We start from the raw sequence: 21,817 nt of genomic DNA, 5'->3' as shown, positions 1-21,817 counted from the left end.
AGTTTCTGCTACGCAACCTGGCGTTTGGGAGTTCAGAATGACTTTGGAATCGCTGAAAATTAGTACTCGATCGACTTGCAGAAATGTGATTGATGAGATTAAACAAAATAAAATGCTTGAGACAGATCGTTAACAGGCTGATGTTTCAGATTATAGAGAGCATATAGATTTGTCCTCGTAAATCAAACATATCGATTTAATCCTTCGGGTTGTTCAGAAAATTCGTGGCAATTTTTGAGAAAAATTCAAAGGGACATTTGAATTTTGATATATATTTATTGAATTATAATATAAGTACCATTTTGTTTGGCAACCTTTTCATCTTTTAAGGGATATACACATGTTATTTGTTTTCAACCATTGCGATATATTCAGACCTGTGCCAACTACTAAAAATCGTCATGGAATTTCCAAAGCAATATATAAAATATATATAAAAAATGTCCTAACATGATAACGTCTCCGACAAATACCGCCAGACATGTCCACCTGATCCTGTCTCGCCAAGTTCCATGCTATCTATCGACTACAACCTACAAAGTCTGGTGGAATATACCCATCCCAAGCGCAGTCTCTCATCTATGTAAATATTTTCGCAACTCCAACTTTCCCCGTGCCCGTAAACACTGTATCATCCGAACTCTGCGTCACCCATGCTCGTAAACACCGTATGATCCGCGCCCTGCGGAACCGTGTGTCATCTTAACCTCCACATTTTCCAGCGAAACCTTTCTAAGCTTCGCCCAGCATCGTCCTATCCTCATCCTTGCTCCAGAACCTTCGAAACCTGATACAATATTGCAGCCGAGGCTCATTCGGTTCCGTCCCAGGCTCGGTGTCAGTGGAACCTTTGAACAAGTTCGAATTCAATTCCGAAATATTACACCAGTCGCGTTGAACATCCAAGTTGCCGAGTTTAATAAACTATGTTACCAAACTCGTAGTTCATACCGAGTAGCACAAGACCGAATGTAATCCCCCTCCCCCAACTTTGTTCTTTCTCCTCTTGCTATCGTCTTGCCACTGGAACTGTTAGAAATTCAGGCTGGGTTCTATACAACGTGTCCCGCTGGTCCGATGGATTTCTTTGACAACCCTAACTCTATGACAGCATCTTTTCTACACACACTTCTGCTCTCTTGTGAAATGGTAAACAGAAGTATTAGGAATATGTTTAATTTAGGGAGTGTTCCTGATTTTCATAAAGTAGCTTGGACTTGGGTAACAAACTCCCAGAAATATTCAGTGTTTTAAGTAAGAAGAATTTTAGAAAATTCGATTATCTTTGTCACAGATATTCAGAAACGCATAATTATCTATGGCTGATAATATACTGCACTTCCCTCTGTATGAATACAGATAACTTTGTTAACACTTCTACCATAATATTTTGTTACTCTTCTCTAACTTTTTTGTCAGATTCATTTTTCAGACAACATCCATAGTCCTGGAAGAAACCAGAGAAGATCGCCAACCCGTGATATAATCCCCAAAAACATTTTGAATGCGCAAGAGACGTTCAAAGTCGACATAAAGTTTAGTGCGCGAGGGGTGGCAGAGAAGACGCAAACGCGGGAAGGAAATAAGCAAAGGCCAAGGCTAAAGCACAGAGGGGTAGGAAAGAAGGAAAAAGACGCGAGAGGCGCGTTCATTCCCCACAGTCCAATTTTAAGGGAGCTTTAAAACCCCCGTTTATAACCCCCAGCGGCGTTCGAAGGTGGCGGTGGCAACCAGCGCTAGAAATGTGCAAGTCAAACAGCTTGACTCAGCGGTTTATCTGTACCCTGCGCTACTATCCGGGGGTGTAGACGCGCGTGAGTGCTTCGTGCACGTTTATGACTGCACGTTTCGCCAATGGATCACGCCTATTTCACTTTACCGCGCTTGGACTTATCCTCGTTCGGCACATCGTCAGTGGCGCCGACTCGCGCGTCTGATGTAAAGTAAACTCTCAAAATAATTGGCCCGGATCTCGTAGATCGCTGCGGTTTACACCACCCACGCTGTAAACAGCACGAGCTATCGCGTGCCTTGATAACGTTTTTATTTGGATTGTAAAGTGCTTCTCCATTTAAACCCTTTACGCTCGTAGCTGCTACGAAACTGTCAACCGGTCTAGTCTTGTCTGATGAGGGTTCAGTTCGATGAACTACTATATTTGTCGAGGATGATACTATGTTGCATAAAAAAGTTGCTAAACTTTTGTGCAATAAAACGTAGCGATGTCTCATTTAGAAGCCGCTCACTCTCGAAGCAGCCATTGAAGCTGTTTATCTAATACTATTACTTATCCACGTGTGTTTTCCACTTCCAAAAAAGTGACGTAGAAATCGCTACACAGGAAAATTACAAAATAATATCGTGACGTACCATGCCAACCCTGATGTAAGAATAATGCGTGCTCGAAGCCGCAGGCTGGGCGTGTTTTAGAACTGCTTTATCGAGCTCGCTTTCCCTTCTCTTTGCGAATAGAAGAAGTCGTTTTAAAGCCGCTCGTTTTGAGAGCTTCTATGCGGAGCGGCTCTTTGAGAGCCCGCTACACACCGCAGCGGCCTAATCTGACTTGGGATGTAAGATCGTAAATCCTCCCACGCCAATTGCGATTGCGGAGAAGCTCGACGGAACACAGGTGCGAGTATTGCCTCAATGAATCTTTCGTGATAGGATTTTCCTGTAAAACGGGATAATCTCGGGCTGAGAACCGAAATCTTGCGCTGCTCTTGAATCTTTTTTCTGACCCCGCTTAGGCGGTTCTCTTATCAGCAACCGTAGGAAGGAATATACCTTTCTGAGCTTAATTAAGGTGGGTATTGAGGTGAGCTGGTAAAGAACATTTAGAAATGTAAGAGAACGCAGTAAAATTCTTTTGTTGATTAGTGAATTCAAGGTGATCTCAAGAGTTATGCCTGAAGGCAGAAGGTGAATTTGCCTTTCGTCCAAAGTGGAGGAGATTGTGAGATTCTTTTGCAGATTGGTGGATTCAAGAAGTATACTTCAGGACAGAAGGTGAAGTTGTCTTTCATCAAAAATGGAGGGTAATTTGAGATTCTTTTGTAGATTGGTGAATTGAGGCTGGTGTCATGCATTACGTCTCAGGATCAAAATATCAAGAAAATATCGAAACAAAAATATCGAAATTCTATTTAAAAATTCTACGTCTAGTTATAAGTCCAGTACATTTCAAAGAAATGGTCATCCGCCCGTCTTTGGAAAAGGGAATCATTCCTCGAAGAACACTCCTTGCCCCATAATCATCCAAAACTCAAAACCAAAGTGTCCCAAGAACGATCGCCCGTTAAGTCAAGCCCCATTAAGCTTTCCTAACACCACGTCTGCGCTAGGACCTGCATCAAGCGCCATTCCGAAAGCAATTTCCACACCCAGGTCAGCTCTCCCTGTCAGCACGGAGTCAAAGATAGGAACTGGAGGAGGAGGAAACGCGGCGGAGTGGTAACTCTTATGGAAACTTCGACAGGAGGCGAAAGTTTTCGATACTTTCCGCAACCTCGCGCGGGCCAGTTCCAAGCGGGGGAATCCCGTTCCCGCGACCGATTTCTACCTCGAGAAACGGGACCTTAACGAGACGGAGAGGGAAAACGAGACGGGCGAAGCGAAAAAGGATTTTTCGCGACGGCAAAAACGCGATCATAGCCCCCAACGAATCGAAGTTTTCGGTAACTCGCAGGATGTTGCGAAGGAGCCTCGTACGTCAGAGATTTTCTTAGGAGACTTCGTGGACTCGTTACTTCCGCTGAGCAAAAACGTGACCCTTAACGAGATCGCTTGTTGAACGCGCGCCCCTAATGCCGCTACCCGTTGCATCATATTTCACCTTCGGCCGCCAACCCCGCCGAGATTCTTCCAAGCTCATTTAGAACTACGGATGTTTCGACTCTCGGAAAGGAGCAACAGACTCAAAGATTTATCGTGCGATGTGTCGTGGATCGTTGTTGCTTAACTGTGGTCTTTATTATACAATCAGGGTAGTTTTCAGGAATATTGCGATTAGCGGCGCTCTCTGTGCAAGGGATTTGAAACGCTCAACAAGAATAAAATTTGGAAATTGCTGTAATATTGGTGTCAAAGTATTTTTGTTTATTTACTGTAAATATTGTTTAACATGTTGTTTCGGACAACTCAATATACGCTATATGTATGCAAGTACGTAAAAATCGACTATCTCAAAAATAATGATTTAAATAATTAATATAATTAATTAAAAATAGAAATTTATTAAGAATTTGTTTGAATTTAATGTAAAAAAAACAACGTTACTTTCCAGTCTACCTAGTATTTCGTATTTTAATATTTATGATTCGTCATTTATTACGTATTTATTCTCCGGGCTATAAGACGCACAAAATTAAAGAACCCCTCGCAACAATTATTTCACGTTAAAATATCCAGCTATAAATTTCTTAACCGTCGTTATCGTGGAGCCACTGTTATGAAACTATTTATCACAATTTGCAAGTGTAACTCCGTCTTTGCAAAGAGTTTGAAAGAACTTCCAGGGAAATTCTAAGCCACCGCAAAACAGAGTTCCCTGAGGGAGACATTTTAATTACCGACGGTCCATTCGTTGGCAGTATATATTCGACGATACACCTGCTCCTGACACCCGCGCCTTTGCCGCCGGAGTGCGACCTCATACCATTTGTCTTTTGAGTTTATATAGAAAGGCGATCGTCTAACCCTGCGACTGGCTCCATGAGCCGGCTCAAAGGCTGGCTCAGTGCGCCCCAAATCGGAAACTACGGACGACAGAGATTGACTAGACTTCAATAAAGCTTCCTTCGCAAGTACCGGGGAAGATGGCTGCGGAACGTCACGAGATTGAGCCGCGCTGGTAACGTTAAACCGGTCACTTGGCTGATCCTTTATAGCTCACTCGATTCCGTCACCTCGATAGAATTCGACAACTTTGATCCCCCTTGGAAAGTAAACTTTCTATCCTATGGTCTGCAATTAACATGTCGATTGGCCCGTCATGTTTTCTAATTGTGATGGTTAAATAAGAATGGGAGTAACTTGTAATACGACGTGTTTAAAATTGCTAGAAAGATATACTGATCATTGTGAATAATTAATTTAGGGTTACTTCGGAAATTATGGAGCATTTGCTTAATATTTCCAATAATCACAACTACAGGCAGATAAACATGGAGGTATTACATTAATTTTGTATATGTAATAATTATCTAGTGCAAAACTACATAATTTTATAATTGCAAATTTTCTGTTACGCTACTTTACTTTCCGGGCATGTCTAATAAAGTTTGGCATTTGTGTGTATTAATGGGTCCCAATGGGAGGCTTTATGGCAGGAAAGACGCCATGCGTCTTCTCTCTGTTTGCCGACGCTGGGAGGGATTCAGGACGACTGTCCACAGTAATCAAGACTAACAGCTTCGGGTGATCCTTGAAGCTTCTTCGTCAGCATCCTCGCGTACCTCTCTCCTATCACTCTATATCTCAATTTATATCACAATAACGTCACTTTAGCGCGACATGTATGTAAGTCGCATCTTTCTTCCGTCGTTCCACCTCGTTTCTTCTCGATACCTATTACGGAAGCAGAGGTGGGAGACTCGAAAACCTCAATGAATTCGTGCCCGTACCCGCGAATCGGAACGTCCAAGGCGAGCTATGGTGGCCGCAAAACAGAGTATTTTGTCGAACACGACGCCCATGGGAGGAATGAGAATCGTTCGAGCAGCTACAACCATGGAGAGTCTTGTTTAGAGCCGGATAAAACTGTCCAGAGTATTAGCCAGGGAAATATAAACGAGATGTACGTTTTATCGCCTGGCCGTGGATAAGGAGTAATTTTTAATTCTTGATGGTTAAAGCGAAAGAAAAAAGAACCTTGGGGGATTTTTTCTCAGCCCATAGATTCGAGTCACTTTCACAACTTACCAAATTTTTAAGCTTACGACTTTAGATATGTACAAGAAAATGATGAATATATTTTTTAATCGTACATTTGTCAATGTAAAAATATTAATTTTCATCGATGTTATTGTAGGTTTGAAAAAGACTCGAATTCATGAATTTGTTGAGTTCACATTTCTATGTTCGTGTGATTTTCATCATTAACTCTTTGATTGCGGGAGAATTTTTGCTGAAAATTTTAAGAGGCGTAGAGGTGTGAATTAAAAAAAAATATCAACTTATAGGGAATGATAAGACGCAACTTTTTTTCGCAAATTGTCGTTTTCGCAAGCAAGATTTCGTTTGCAAATCATGAGTGGATAAGTAACAATCAACCTCGAATCAGGTGAAATAAATCAGCAATTTCCCCAACGTTGGTGAAATTGTCGCGTTAGTCCGTTATTCGCAATGATGGGGTGTCCTGAACAGTCGGAAGTGGAAACCAGAAAGGTCCCGACTTAAAGTCTCCTACCTTGTGCAGGCAGTTATAAACGAAAGGCTTTATGCACGAAGTTCTCAAGTACTATTAAATTAAACGGTACTTAGAAACTTCTTACATAAAACCCTGTAACTGCCCACCTCAATTAATAGACACGCATTTGAAATCGTTCTGTTAAGCCATCTCCCGTCAGAGGTGTAAAACACACGGACCTTAAGTTCTCGCCGAGTGAAACTAATTTTTCTCTGGAATTATGAAACCATTTAGACCAAATGAAAGCACGTAAAAAAAATACACTCGATTATGAGGATTTCTTCATAGTATCGCATAAATCACAAGATACTGCTAATTTTCATTCATTACTTTAGCAAACCACCATACATAAAATTTCTATTATAATAATACGAAACAATTAAACTAAATAAAACCATTCAAAAGCTAAAATACACTTGTCCAAAAATCAATCGCAAAATAACCTAAATAAATATTAATTATTCCCACCGTAAACGCTAAAAATCTCTCTCCGTTGAATGCCCCCGCGAAAAATAGTGTCAGCGTGAAAAGAAATCACGAATTGCCGAAACAATGGTCCGCTAATAATGCAGCTGATATAATAGCCCCGGCGCCCGGACACTTTTGTTTTCGATTCGTTGTCCCGAGTGATTTAAAAAAAAATTTATTTCTGTTTGTTAAATTCGTAGGATGTTTTGATCGAAACAGATGGCGGTGGATGATAGTGAGTCCCGTTGATTAAAAGCTGCGTATTTTCGCGCCTATTCACGAATCACCGTGCCGCTAATGGGATTGGAAACAGTGAGTGACGCCAAGCGGGGGTGTGAGATCGGTTCAGTCGTTCGCCTGCTCTCACGGTTCCGCTTCGTCCGCTTCGGCGTACATTTTCAATTTTGCGCCCGGGTTTTAATACCTCGGACGGGCTTTTCAAAACCTGCCTTTTGTCGCTGCAAGTGACGAGAACTTATTTCAGCAAAAAGTCAGAGTCTCGGAAATAACTGAAAGACCATCAAATAAGATTTCAACGACAGGAAAGCAGTCGCTCGACAACCCGAACAAGGTGAAAGGGAGGGAGAGGGAAATTCCGATAATACATAGATCAGAAAATCAGCGAATGAAACGGCAAGTTGCTCGAGTATCTTTGTACGAATAAATGACAACGTTCGATGGGTCAAAGACAAATCGATCTATACATATAATGAAAGCAGTGTTCGTGAAATCTTCCAGCACAAATTCGAGACGAGTAATCACGGATAATGGTAAGTTGTATTAGTTACACTAATAACGAATGTCGCCCTTTTATTCGTTCCTCGAAATAACCTTTGACCCAACCCTGACGTACGGGACGATTTTATTAACTTCGTCCGAAGTGAACTTGGAAATGGTCGATGCCTTGGCGAGTTTACGATCGCCGATGCGTGAACAGGAACTAACTAGGACGTTCGTATTCTTGACACGCAACGCCGGCGTGTGTACGTGTTCCGGCCCTTTACTGGTTGGCATTAAGCTGTTCGGATTAGGCCGCCCTACGGAGAGAAACTTGCTCCGCGAGATTAACCTATTCCGGAGCTTTATAGAAACTCTGCACAGCCTGGATTACCGCAGCCACCGAAATCTCGCTTGCCAGTACACCACTGCCCGCTACGGATACGTAGAATCCGAAACAGATGTTTCCATTTACGCCATCCTTTGGCACACGTGATCGGATTCGATCTGGCTTTCGGCGACGTCAAAGAGATCAACGTCGGAGTAGACGTTGCCTCGTTTTTAAAATTCATTTAGAAAGTACTCGGAAACAAAAAGGTTCCATAAATTAGTTCTTCAGTGAAAAAAACCCCTTTGTTTGAACGTTTTGAACAATGTTGCTGGTTTCCTTCGGGAATCATAATATTTCCTTTAAGGAGGAATTCGAGTGGAAAGGTAGCCACTTTCAATCTTGATGAGTTGTTACGCAGAATTGAAATAGCTTTTATAACAGAAAATAAATCGTGACAATGCAGAGAGAAACAAAATGCTTTAACGAAGATTGTCATTTAAAATTGAAATACAGAAAATAAGAATCATATTCTTTTTACTTTATTAATTCGTCGCTAAGAAACGTCACTACAGTACTTTATTCGTTATTGCAATGTACACTTGACCATAAGTCAGTTGACATATTTTTTGTTGCGTGATATGTTAGAACGTATATTCTGTTTAACAGAAATGTGAATTTTATTTATTTAACATATCGAATTAGTAACATAACAAACAATTTACTAGATAACGCATTATTCCTGCATCGCATTAATATCAATATTACTCAATACATTTTCATGTATATCCACAACCTTCCATTATTTAGTAAATTTCTCACAAAACATTAAAACAAATTCGTTTCAACGAATTTAATTTCCAACATGAAGGTTCCCGTTTGCCACGAAGGATTCCCGTAAGTTGGAAAACAGGGAGAAGGGACGTTGTCCCTTTGCCGTGGAGGATAAAGATGCGGGTTGACACGTGTCGATATCGACGTCACGGTCATCCATCAATGCTAAACTTCGAAAAGCATTTTTGGGGGTGGCAGAAACAAATTCTATCTCGCTTTCGGGGCGAGCTCCCTGTTTGTCATGACCTGTTCATAATGTCGCGTCCAGTGTGCATCAAAGCCTTTACGAAGTTACGGAAATTGCATCGAATTTCTAGAGTTAACGTCGAATAGTTGAACGTGGAATGTTCATGTGGCGCGATATTGTTTTTGGCATATTATTCGGAAAGCCGAAGCGCGGAACCGAGCGTTTGTTAGTTGCTGGCGTACGTAACATTTGCGAAACCTGTAATTTTGGCTGTGCGCACAATTGAAGCCTGTGTACGTGTAACAGCTCACACAAGGGAAAGAGGTTATGCGTAGAACGCATATTACTCTACCGCGCGCTTGATGTATCAGGACATTCTATCATACCTAATGTGGTTCTTTTGAAGCCCGTCCAATGAAGCAATCAAATTTCCGTAGGTCTGTTCATTTGCCACACGTAGGGCTGAATTTTAGGCGAAATTGCAAGGTAGGTATTTTTCAGACACAGATAAGGATTTATTATTGAAGAAATGCAATGGTTAGAGTAATTTGGAGACATATTTTATTTCTTCGTAAAGAATATATTTATTTAATTAATTATAGGCAAACAATAATTAAAATAAATCTACAATTCCTAATTCTGAAGTCCTCGAACAAAGTATTCGCAGAAGAATGTAACTCGAACCTATTGCCTACAACTTTTCAACAGGGACAAAAACCAAGTTTGCAATCTTCCAGAGTCGCGACGCGAATTCATCGAGGCGTAGAAGGCGGAGACACTCTCAGGGTAAAAATATAAAACTCGAATATCAACTCATTTAACTGCCAACTCTGTTGCGGTCACGTGCGCACGAAGAGACACCCATATCTTTGGACCCTCCTTGACGACTAACGATCTCATTATTCGCTTTCGGGCAGAGAAACTTTATTTGTGTTGAACAAATCAACGATATTTACGAAATACGTTCGCAACGTGGTAGAATTTTGACTCGGTTACGATAGATTTGCCAATTCTGCCTCGTCGTTTAATTAAAATCGAACGAACAATCAGCGCAACGTTATTCACTCCTCGCGAGATGAAGTCTTATGACTATGAAATTGTGTTCCTGGTACTAATTGCAAAATTGCTACGAAGTATAGAGTTCGGTTCGATTCTCTCTCTCACTCTCTTTTTTTCATATTTTTTTTTCCACCAGAGATATTCGGAATTATATGGACAATTCATCACCGAAAACCTATAGACACGTCCGATATAAAATTGTCGAAAACGAACGGTCGAGTGGTATTAATATCGGACGGCATCCGTCGGACTGTAAAATCGAAACTCTGATTACGGATGGTAGTAATGTGAATTTCTCTTCGTATATTGAAACGTGTACACCAGAGCTACAGTGATATTGGACGGAGGTACTAAAAAAATATGATGAATCTCTGCGAATCAAGGTAATTATCTCGAATCAGACATGGACGAAATTCTTGTCTGGATAAAAATCTCGAATAACGAATGAAAGATAAAACATTGGGGTCCGTTGGTCGTCGAATACGGATTGGTATCGGAATTTGTGAAATTAAATATTTCACCCTGAACATACGAAAATTTAATTTTTCAGGAAGACACGTTATTGAAAAACTTCCTGTGAAAGCAAATTTTTCATTAACTACAATTGTAATTAAACTGAAAAACACACAACATATATTATGTTGGCAAATGTAGCTACCTTCCCGCTTCATTTAGGTTATTTTTAATTTTACCAGTCTAAATGAAATGATGGGTTTGATATATTCAAATAAATACTTCATTATAAATATGTATATGAATAAACTATACGCTTGTACATATCTACAATGAATCATTTATTTGAAAATATCAAACCTATCGTTTCATTTAGACGTTAGATGGAAGAACCACCTAACAACCATTAGCAACAAACTTGGAATTCCTTCCGTCGTATATTTTAGAACGTTGTTTCCCCGAAACTAACAATTTCGTGGAGGAACGGCCGGTTTAAAGGTAACCGCGAGCACACACGCGGGCCGAATGGAAGTGAGGTCGGTTTAGGAACGATAATTGGCATGAAGGCGAACGTCCCATCCCAGGCGTCGCGCCTCCGACAGAATTTCGTAGACCAGGGACGAAATTTGATTTGCAAATTCAGTTGAATCCCCTTCGTCTCCTCGATTCCTAGTCATCCCTTCTTTCACGGTGGTAACCGCGCGGGATATACGCACGCTCCGTGATGTTGTCCTGCAGGACGCCCTCTGGGCCCCGTGGGAGAGGCAGCCGAGAAAAGACGCGTCGCATGAATTTTAATTTCACTTCGCCTCGTCGCCAAGCGCGATGCACTTGGGACAACGTAACGAGCAGCTAAAGTTTTTTGAGGAAAAAATTAAAAGTTTTGCCCACGTTCATCGTCTCTACCCTTCTTCCCCCCGCCCGGTTCCCCCCGACCTTCCGTCCCTCGTTTCTTTGCCCACCGTCTTTCCTTGGGCTGACAAGCTACACTCATGGGCCAGAAACCGTACTTCCACGGCCAGGGCCGTGCCCGTAATGTCTCGTAAAGTAATTAAGCTGACGAGTTCCCCGAGAACGAGCAACTTCTGGCGGAAGTTCATTTATTTTCCACGTGTTCGGATATTCGTTGTTCGATCGTCCTTGGTCGACCAGTGTCGTTAAGTGTCGACGAGAGATTGAATCCGTGTCAATGTTACAGATTTACTGAAATTAAACATCAAACAACAAAAAACATGTACAAAGAGGAAGCAATAATTTTATTACACCTAACCTAAACGAAAGAACATCCTACTTCTGACCCCACGAATGTCCTCGACACGCGGGAAACAACCTTCGCAATCGAGCCATACGTTTCGCAGTTTTTCGATGAAATTTTCAGTTCGGCTGTCGAAAAATCGTCGAAAAAAGAATAGATGTACAAACGCGAAACGAGTGGGGAGGAGATACAGAACGAACGAGAAAGAAGAACGATGTAAAAAACTTTTGATGTTGAGTCGGCGCAATCTGCCGGCATCCAACAGGAGACGGAAATGCGGATCCGCGCGCGCGCCCGCGCACGCCTGGAAGGAGGTGGACGAATTTGCAAGCCAGATTGAAATTTTGAAATTTAAATTTTCTCGAGACTTGAGCTTAAAAAGTCCGGAGCCTCCCGAAGGGACAAATGTATGTATTCCAATACAAGAAAGGTCTTGCTAATTGTCGGGCGATTTCGTCGGAGCCAGAGGCAGCAATCCCCGAGATCAAGCGATCTTTTGGCGCTGGAGACTTGTTTCGTATTCCCTTGTATATCGTCAAACGGTTATCGTTGCGAATTTAATCTCCCTGTGGTATGTTGATAAACCGTTACCGTATTCATAAAGAAATTGCACGGTTGACACTCCGCAACGCTGTTTTGCTTTCGGAATTTACTTTGGGGTCGCTAAGCGATGCATTTGTATATTTGGATCAAGGATTTCGAGTGAGCCAAGCGGTTTATTTCAAAAATTCTTTTCTGGCTGTGTAGAAGGTTTTCTTTGAGAGCTAATAATTATGGACATCTTCTGAGTAGGTTTTTCCTTTTGGATGTATTAATTTTAATAATGTGATAAGAGTGGTTATATTAAAATGCATACTGAAATGGAATTCGTTACTTTTAAACTTGTTTTGACAATGGATACTGGAAATAATTCTGCATTCATGAAAAAGTAGTTAAAAATTAAATTCTTTAATTGAATAAGTAAACTTTACTACGTCCACCGCCACGATGTCGAAAGTGTACAGTGCTTATTTAATTTATTCCTAACGAGAGCCTGAAGTAATATCGAAGTAATAACCGTCCCATTGTTGAAAAGCACTTCTGCTAAATTAAATTATTATTCAATATACACTTGAAATTTGCATCTGCCATAAAATTCAAGGAACAACGAATTTCATACACCTTCTAGTAACTTTCACATTGAACTTGCTCCCATAACATAATAAAAAACACAATTGTAATTAAACGCCCCGTTCGTTCGAAAGGGTTGTATTTATCCGCTACGTATGAAACCACTTTCGCTTAACGACGATCTTCCGGCGATCTCATTCCCAACGTTAACAAACCGTGCCATTTTCTCTTCAGTCGTCGTCCTCCCCCCAAACTCTTACATCTTCCTCGGTGTATTCGTTGGGTTGCGAGGCAACTCGTTACTTCACTTTGTTCTTTGAATTGGATAGTTTGCCATTAGCAATCATAACAACGTCCTTTGGCCCATGCCTCGAGACTGATGGAGACGGCGAAGAGGGTGCCAACCAAGGAGTCGGGGTGAGTTTGTTTATTGAAGATTCCGCGTTACCCTCTTCGCGCTACCGACGGAGGTTAGCCTTGTTTTCAGTCCACGTAGCCCGTGTTAATTTCCATTTTTATTACAAAGTGAATTGCATCCCCATCCCTCGACACGACGAACCCCCGTTCGGGCTGCCTATTCTATATTGACCTTTCGTGTATTCGCGATTCACTGTTACCACTTATCAACGGATACGGCGGCAATCTATACTGATATTGAAGAATGTCGGACGCGAGTGTTTGTTCTGGGTGAGATAAAATACCAATGAATATGAATGAAAGTGTTACTTGATATGTCTTTTTGTAATGTCTCGTGAAGGGGTGGAATAGCGATTAAAAATATTGGATAAGATGGATAATACATTGGATAAGATTGGATAATACATTGTTAGTCTTAAATACGTCGTAACTTACGTGCACGGAGATGTGTCTGATTTGTTATTTCAACCATCTGACTTACCTGAAACAGAAAAGAAATTAAACGGTTAGTTGTTGAACAAGGAACAATTCAAAGATTATATTATACCGATTGTTTGATGGATCTGTCTTCACATTAACATAAATATGTTTACATTTGTCACATCAATAATGTATTATTTGATAGAAAGAACTGATTAAATAAATAATCGTTTTATGCAAAATATAAAGAAACAGCAATGGTCTATCATCAACTAACAAAAAAGTTTAACAAAAAGTAGACATACGGGGCGAAAACCATCGATTCGAGTAATCTAATACTTCCGAGCAACAATGTGTGCGTGTCCAAGGACGAGTTAGTTACAAGTAGCTAACAGATATAAAACCTTGGGTTCGGAAGGCAATAATATTCCATACACCTTTAACGACACTTAGAGTCGCGCCACAGGCGACAATAACCGTTTAACTTTTATACATTTTTTTAACGATCCACCGTACGAGCCAGCAGGTGTGAAGAAGATACGCCGCGAAATAATTTTCAAACGTATCCCCCGATCGTTGAAACACTTGTAAGACTTGACGACCGATAAAAGTTTCAAGATTCCCGTCCCATTCGCTGGACGGAAGAGAGGGTAGGCCGTAAAACGGAAGTAAGAAATATCAATGCGCGCTAGCGGCCTTCTTGGGTGCTACTCGAGAACCGACGCGACCACCAAAGACAATCGAGCGTGAGGAACGATATTAGCAATAAAGGCGTAAATAAGTTCCAAGTGCCTTCTCTTGCGTCTTTTATGCCTGCCGCGGTATCGAACTGAAATCAGTCATAAAAAATGGCCGTATAACCGAGCAATTCGAAGGTCTGACTAACGCCTTGGGAGGACTGTTCGCGCGTGTAAAAACTTTCTTCTCAGACCGACATTTACAAAGAATATTCACAGGAAGACTGAACGATACGATGCACTGAACGGCAATTCAATTTTATTTTCATCTCTTTTGAAGAATTTGCGTTTATCTATATAGCGATAGTAATGTTAGAAATAGTAATCGAGGTTAGGCTTAAAACTTGTCATCGCACAATTGTAATAGAAATTAACTCCGTTATGGTGGCACTTTTTAAAGCGTTATAAGAACAATTCTTTTCTTATTTTTATACTGATACATGCACCACTCTAATACTTATTAAAAATCATCACGAGTATATTTCAAAATCTTCCGTTTACCTCTAAGAATTTTAAACACAATTAAAGTGATGCAACGTTGAAGAGTACTATCATTTATTGAACTCAAGCTTTCACATTCAAAAGAAGCACGAATCCTTCGGTTTCGATTAGTTCACAAACAACGTTCTTATTCCTCGCGTATGCCATTATTCTCAAGAGTAAAGCAGTTAAAAAAATTTCGTTAAGACTTCGTTTCCTCGGTATCCCCGGCAGTTTTTCCCCGGCCGATAAATTTCGAATTCTTGGAAGCACCCAGCCGGGTAATTCAATTGATTGCCAAAACACGGGTACAAACGCCTGGCTGGGGTCCTTTTGATTCGGTTAGACGGAAGGTGCAGTATTCGTATTGGACATATTGAGTACCAGGGGTGTACGGAACCGGGACCCTTCGGTGCACACCACCTACAGAGGCAGAACCATAACGGAGTATAATTCAGTACAGTTCTGGTATGTATAGTGCCTACTCCATTCTCCGTGCAATGCAACGTGCACGCTCCCTGTATCCCGCTGCAATGTCCCTGCTATAATGCATTAAGCCTGAGCATGACACTATTTATATACCCGGCACGGACAAAGGTACATAACGCACCTGACCTCGGTCTGTTCGCGTAGTCATGTTGCGCGCCCGACAGGATCTCGAATCGCATTAAAGGACACCGTCGCCGTTGCACCCAGTTTACAGAAAACCGATTTCACGGTCCCGACTGCGTCGCGAAGGAAAAATACCGTCGAGAAAATTATAAAGTGCTCCTGTCAAATTGTGGTGGATATACAAAGGTCGCCATCTTGCACGATTAATTGCAACTGCGTGTAATTTCATTTAAAATATAACAATTAAATATGGTGGATTGGAAAACAAAATCTTATAAACTTTTATTTATGTTTTACTAAATAACAAAGTCCAGAAACTACCCCATGGAACACCCTCTACATTTATGAGATCCGCGAAATATATTTCCCTAATTTTTCACTTTAAGAATGGAGTTTCTTAGCGCTAATCGCGAATAACTGTAGCCAAGACGAAAGGTCGGAAACGAAACTGGGCGTCAAGTTACAAGGTTTCCTGCTTGGCAGAAGTCCACGGAATATTGATTCGAGGTAGCGGCGTACACACGATTTATCAGCGATTAGCTGACAACCGAAGTGTCGCTATTCCGGCGGGAGTACTGTTCACGTAATTTGCGCAACGACGGTGCACTGTCTGTTCAGATGACATCTCGGATTATGTCCGAGGCAAGGGAAAAGGGATGGTCGGAGTTTCTGGCGGCGACCAGCTCCTGCACGTTCCCGCATACTGTGTTCCGTTCTTCCGCCTCCAGGAAGCAGGGGAGCGAGCTTCATTTATCTTGTTAGGGATCATATTGCGTCCCCGACAAATGCAACATCGTCTGGAGAACGCATCGTTGAATAAATTCTCCAAGTAACGCTGATCTGACGAATAAACACCCACCAGGGTCGTTCTGAGGAAGCAGCTTTTTGCGTTAACGATGGGAAACCCCGTCGCCGAGATTAAACTGCGGAAACGGGGAAATCGAAAAGGCCATGCGAACGAGAGGTGCACGAAATTGCTACGCTCGGTTTCCAGAAAGGTCGGGAAATTGTTGGGAGGAAGAAAACGACGACGAATAAGAGGAGTGTTTGACAGAGGGCGAATTAGTCTGGCGAACATGATTGTCGCGGAATGACGTCGATATCTCGCGAAGAATTATTCAATAATGGAAAACTTAATACATTAAACAGTTAGGCAATCAATTAACACGTTGGCTGCCAAGTTAAATCTCGTAAAAATTGTTACAAAGTTAAAATTATGTCTCGAGACTATTCAAGATTAGATAATTTATTGCCTCGTCAAAACTTAATTTTTGTTGTTCCTTAACTAAAAGTCCTGTCATCCATTTCTGGGTGACGTGGCGACCAACGTGTTAATTCTTCCCCACTTTTGTCACCTCAAACAAGCCCCGATACACATCTTTCATTGTCTACCATACAACCTATAATGCTAAACTCTACAAACCACAATATCCACTTCCCAAACAAGTCTTTAAACACACTTCTAATGCCACGAGAAGGAATCTACTCGAAATCACTTCGCGTGCATAGCACTCGTAACGAAGAGAGTCCACAACCGTGAAATACTTTCAACCATTCTAACGCGCGCTCCTCTGCTCCGCGTGCTACGAGATTATGGCAATCCCCTACATCTTATTTGCGTTTCATTATCGACGCCCGTGCTCTCGCGTGACCGACCACGCGATTAATATTAATCGCGCAACAGAGGCAACGTTTGCCAACCGTGGTACTTCGCTTTCAGCCTCTGTTGCGGAAGAAACCTGACGGAAACCCTTCTCGAAATGCTTACGACGCGCCTAACGTGTGCATAAATCCATATTTATCGGCGCTGGCCTGTCCTTTCAATGTAAATCTTTGCTTTCACCCGTGTCAATCGGGGCTACGAGACGGAAATTACGAAATGCTGGTGCACGCGGCGTGCCAGTCGATAGGTATTTTCACGTCGTGTAGGGGGAGGGGGGAGGAGGGGGGAGGGGGAAAAATACGTTACAAATCCAACTTTAACCTCCTCTGGATTCCGATCACGTAGCCTCGTCCAGAGATATATATCGTATATCGCCTGGCACGTCGGCCCTTCTTCACATACTCTACTTTCGAACCTCATTCCAGCCACTTCGTACCGCCTCTCCAGCTAATGTCACACGCCTACTGAAAAGTTATACGGGGGCGCTGACAAACAGCAAATGGATTCGAGGAAATTTTCATTGCCACGCCAATGCATCCGTAACGACCGTTAGGAACGTAACTTTGCGAATTTCAATCTGCGACAGATTTATGAGGACGTTGTATTTTATATAATGCATGAATTATTTCATTTTTCACTATGAAATATTGGTTAAATTTGAAACTATGTTACTAATAGAGTTTCGGAGAGAATTTCTGTCCGTTATGTTGTATGGAAGGTTATAATGACAGTAGTCTGTAAGCTAACGTTATTTTTGATGGAGTATATTAATTTTTCTTTCTTTACAGATGTGGAATTTATCGAGAAATGAAGTAGATGTTGTGGAATTTGTAGTCATTGGTAAAGTATGTCCTTTGGTCTATGCTACGAAGTTGATTTGAATCACTAAAGAGGTAGTCTACACATGTTACGGTTATTTATTATTTACTCTCTTTTCTCCTCGGTATATCTCTTTTTTTTCATAAATTTTAAGTTCATATAAGCTTCAAAGAAACGCAAGATATTCGATAACTAGTGCTTGTCTGTTCACCGCCATCACTTTCTACTTGAATCCCTATACCCTCGTAAATAAACACATATAAATACCTAATAAACTACTTCGTCATTCATTGTGGGTTATAAATCTTAGAAACGAAGTGTTCTCCAGACACTTTTATGAAATTTGAACGATGAAATTTATTTCTACACCAGTAAAATTGAGCTCAATCTCTGCGAAGATACCACAGTAGCCAATGTCTGGCCAATATCACCACTTTCAACACCCACATAAACATGTGCTGATTTAATTTGCCATTGATTATACGTTACATATTCCAAAAAGGAACTATTTTTGGTCACTCTAATGAAATTTAGAAAACAAAAATTACTTTTGTTCCAATGAAATCGAGATTAATGTTCGGTGTACGTTTCGCCTGAACGAGAGCGACATCATGAAATCCGGGATGCTAATATCAGTAGAATCCGGGGGTATCGCGTTATTCGCGGACGCATTATGCGAGGCTTAGAATGAATAACTGTGTTTACGCTGAAGCAGAAACCGTTGAACACATTTGAATGTGGAACAGGTGCGCGGCGTTGTTTGGAAACGGTCCGGTCTCAAGGAACAACAAATTACATATGCACATATTTAGCGGGTGTATATTATTTCAAAACAGTGGCTCTTGGCTCGTAGACTGTGGTTGTTGTTTCACCGTTACTTACAAATTCTGCATCCACTAACTTCTGTTATCACTGCATCAATTCCTAGAGCTTCGCGTCTGCGGAGCGATATTTCTTGCCTCGCGTGTTCCTCGCGTTTGTGATTTTCCCGTTATAATGATCTTAATCGGACATACATTTTTATCTGTGAACTGAAAATCTGATTGCTCGAACTTGGATACGTCCATTCTTGTTTAAAACTCGTGCATGCCATTTAAATTATAGCATGAAAACGGTCTGAGATTTATTATCAAACATTTTGCGATCGTGTAAACTCGGCACTAATTATGAAGTGTAATCGTGTCTCGGACTCGTTTGTAATATTATTAGCATCTTCACTCTGTACTGCCTTTTTCTAGACGAAGCAAGCGATTCGAGTACTTCAGAATATGTAAGATCGAAGTTTTCGAATCGAATAATATTATAAAGATTTTCTCAGATTTTTCTGAAATTCAGAACAAGCAAAATATTTGAGGTAGGCATAAAAGACTCAGCTTTGAGGTTGAGTTATTAGGAATTACAAATGATGGGTTAAAATAAGTTAGGTTACTCAATAGTTCACGAGTCATTATCTAAGTCGATCCAAACATCTATCAGTTAACAAAATTAAACAATTGTTCGCTTTGCTTCGGATTCCAAACACAACAAGCAAACTTCATCACTACGGTCAGTACAAGCATCGACTTGACTACTTAAATCATTTCAAAATCACAATTTCCACGATTCCGATTTCCCCATAGCAACCCCGTAAAATCTGCGACATATCTCGACCATAAAACACTCTACAATTGCCAGAATAAAATCGAGCTGGATAAAAATAGACGTCCCAAGATATTCCCCCGTGATCGACAGAAATCTCTCTTCCACCCTCATAGTCTACGACGAGAAACGGTCACGTCAGCTAGCGTTGGAAAGGCGGAGAGCCCGCACGATTTCACCTATAAACTGTTTCGCAGGAATATCAGAGTATCCTTAAACTCCCGATTACCGGCTTTCGAGTTTTGTTCCCGGAGGCGGCAACAGGTTACTGGCACGCGCCGCTTGCCGACTCGTCGAATCGACCACGGGGACGGTCGCGTGTGCGTGTCTGCTCGATTCTCGCGTGTTTCTCTCTCACTTTCTCCCATTCTCTCCCTCTCTATCTTTCGTTCATTCATTCGGTTCTTCGCTATGCTCCGGTTCTCCTTTCCCCCATTCTTTCTCGCGCACGTATGCGTCTCCGTTCACGAGAACCTCTAAATCTTGCCCCCAAACCGAAAGCGGTACGACGGAAACGTGCGTGCAATCTAACCTATGATCCATATGCGTGGCTGGCCAGTGGGTGCCCTAGGTCGCTGCACGCACACGTGCCCACACGAGGACGGGGTGACGTCGACGGCGACCACGAGGACGATCACCGTGTAGTATCGAAGGCTCACAGCGAAATCTCTCCCTCTGGGGTGACTGGTGCCTGCGGTGCGTGTCACCCTCTCCTCTCCCTGCGTCTACTTTCTCCTCCGTCTGGATAACATGCGAGTGGACACCTAGACACCTCCGACTTCCTCTGACTCGCCGTTGACGACGGTGCCTGGGTTGGCTCGCTCGGCTCTCCGCGTCGTCTCTTCCGGATTACTGTCGCTGGTAACACCGTATACGAAAGGGGGACAACGGGCACCTGCAGGAAGGGAAGCGCTCTTTGCACGACACGCGGACAACGGCGCGTCTCGATCACCGGCGATGGTCGTTTCGTGGACAGGGTACGTGGTTGTTATTCGGCACAAGGCTCTCGTCACAATTGTATTCGTTAATAAACACACGTCAGTGCGCGGCGTGGCGTGGCTAAGCGTAGCGGCGAGTCGGATGGCTGACTGGCGGAGAGCCGACGACTCTCGTACGGTCTCGGTTCTCGGTCGTGGCCGTAGGGATCGCTGCTGGCTGGTAACGCGCACGGGTGGATGCCCGCCGGAAGGTTGAAAGGAGGGCGAGGAGGTAGAAACCGAGGGAGTTGGTTGCTCGAAATCGGGTGGTAGGGTAGCAGCGGGGGTGGTGGCGAACGTCGGCTCTGCGCGACTATCGGAGGGAGAGTGGTACGAAAGACCGAGCGAGAGGGTCGCGCGAGAACTGACAGGAAGGCAGGGCAAGAACGGAGACCCCGATATGCCTGCTGGCCGGAGAACGGAGGAGGGTGAAAGTTGAACGCTGGACGGAGACGGCCGATAAGCGACGAGAGGGAGAGAAACGCGGAGAGGGGCGAGGAACAAGGGCGGGAAGAAAAGAGATAGTCAATCTCCGCATGCGGTTGTAACAGAGGGGTGCTCTTTCTCTGTTCACCCCCTGGTGCCGAGCTGGATAGAGATGGGAGAGGTTGGCGAGCGTTGGAGCGAGACGGCGATCGCGACAGGGGTGGGGAGAGGCACGGGGTTGCCTACCCTTCGTGTATCAAAGTAGCAACAGGCGGCCGCGGTCCTCTCTCTTCCCTCGACAGAGCCGACGAACGCCGCGCGCCACGTTTCTCGTCGACGCCAGGCGCCACTGCCGTCGACGCTCTGACGTCACGGCATCGTGACGTAGGCGTGGTCACGGATGCGCACTAACACCTCGCCTATCACCGTTGTCATAGTGACTGCTTCGCCTGTGCCCGCGTTTCGCCGTCGCTGCCGGTACGTCCTCCGCACACCATCCCTCAACCTCCTGCGTCGCCGCACACTCTTCTCTCAGACCACCGAATAGCCCCCTACACCGGTTCAACCCTCTCTGTGCCTCTCACTCTCTCCCCGCGGCTCCCTCGTCCTGCTCTTCCCGCGTTACCGCTTTGTCTCTCTGTTCCACGCTCGTCGGCGTACGGACGCTACCTTTCGACGTACGTCGACGGTACGACGCGAAAACCAGCTCGAAATCCGTGGAGGAAAGGGGAGGAAAAATCCGCGGCGTTATAAGTGGAACGAGGAGCATATCGCCCCGCAGGGAGGGAGGGAGGAACGCGTGTATACGTAT

General features: G+C 43.0%; 2 protein-coding genes across 5 annotated transcripts in view; both read right to left on the bottom strand.

Moving 5' to 3' along the window:
- LOC128891813 (CUGBP Elav-like family member 5) overlaps positions 1–21,817 on the bottom strand; it is a 406,325-nt gene that overhangs the window by 10,675 nt on the left and 373,833 nt on the right. The gene's annotated exons all lie outside the window — the stretch shown is intronic.
- The window catches only part of LOC128887467 (CUGBP Elav-like family member 4), a 559,913-nt gene that overhangs the window by 250,238 nt on the left and 287,858 nt on the right, over positions 1–21,817 (bottom strand). For 3 of the 4 annotated variants that reach the window (XM_054143469.1, XM_054143432.1, XM_054143494.1), the window contains exon 1: positions 20,136–20,890. The exons of the other annotated variant lie outside the window; for it this stretch is intronic. The gene's annotated coding sequence lies outside the window, so the exon portion shown is untranslated. Of the gene's footprint in view, positions 1–20,135; positions 20,891–21,817 lie in introns of those variants that run through there. 4 annotated transcript variants of the gene reach the window in all.

This window comes from Hylaeus anthracinus, unplaced genomic scaffold, assembly GCF_026225885.1.
Source record: "Hylaeus anthracinus isolate JK02 unplaced genomic scaffold, UHH_iyHylAnth1.0_haploid 0, whole genome shotgun sequence".
Classification (NCBI taxonomy): domain Eukaryota; kingdom Metazoa; phylum Arthropoda; class Insecta; order Hymenoptera; family Colletidae; genus Hylaeus; species Hylaeus anthracinus.
This window is presented reverse-complemented; position numbering and strand designations above follow the sequence as displayed.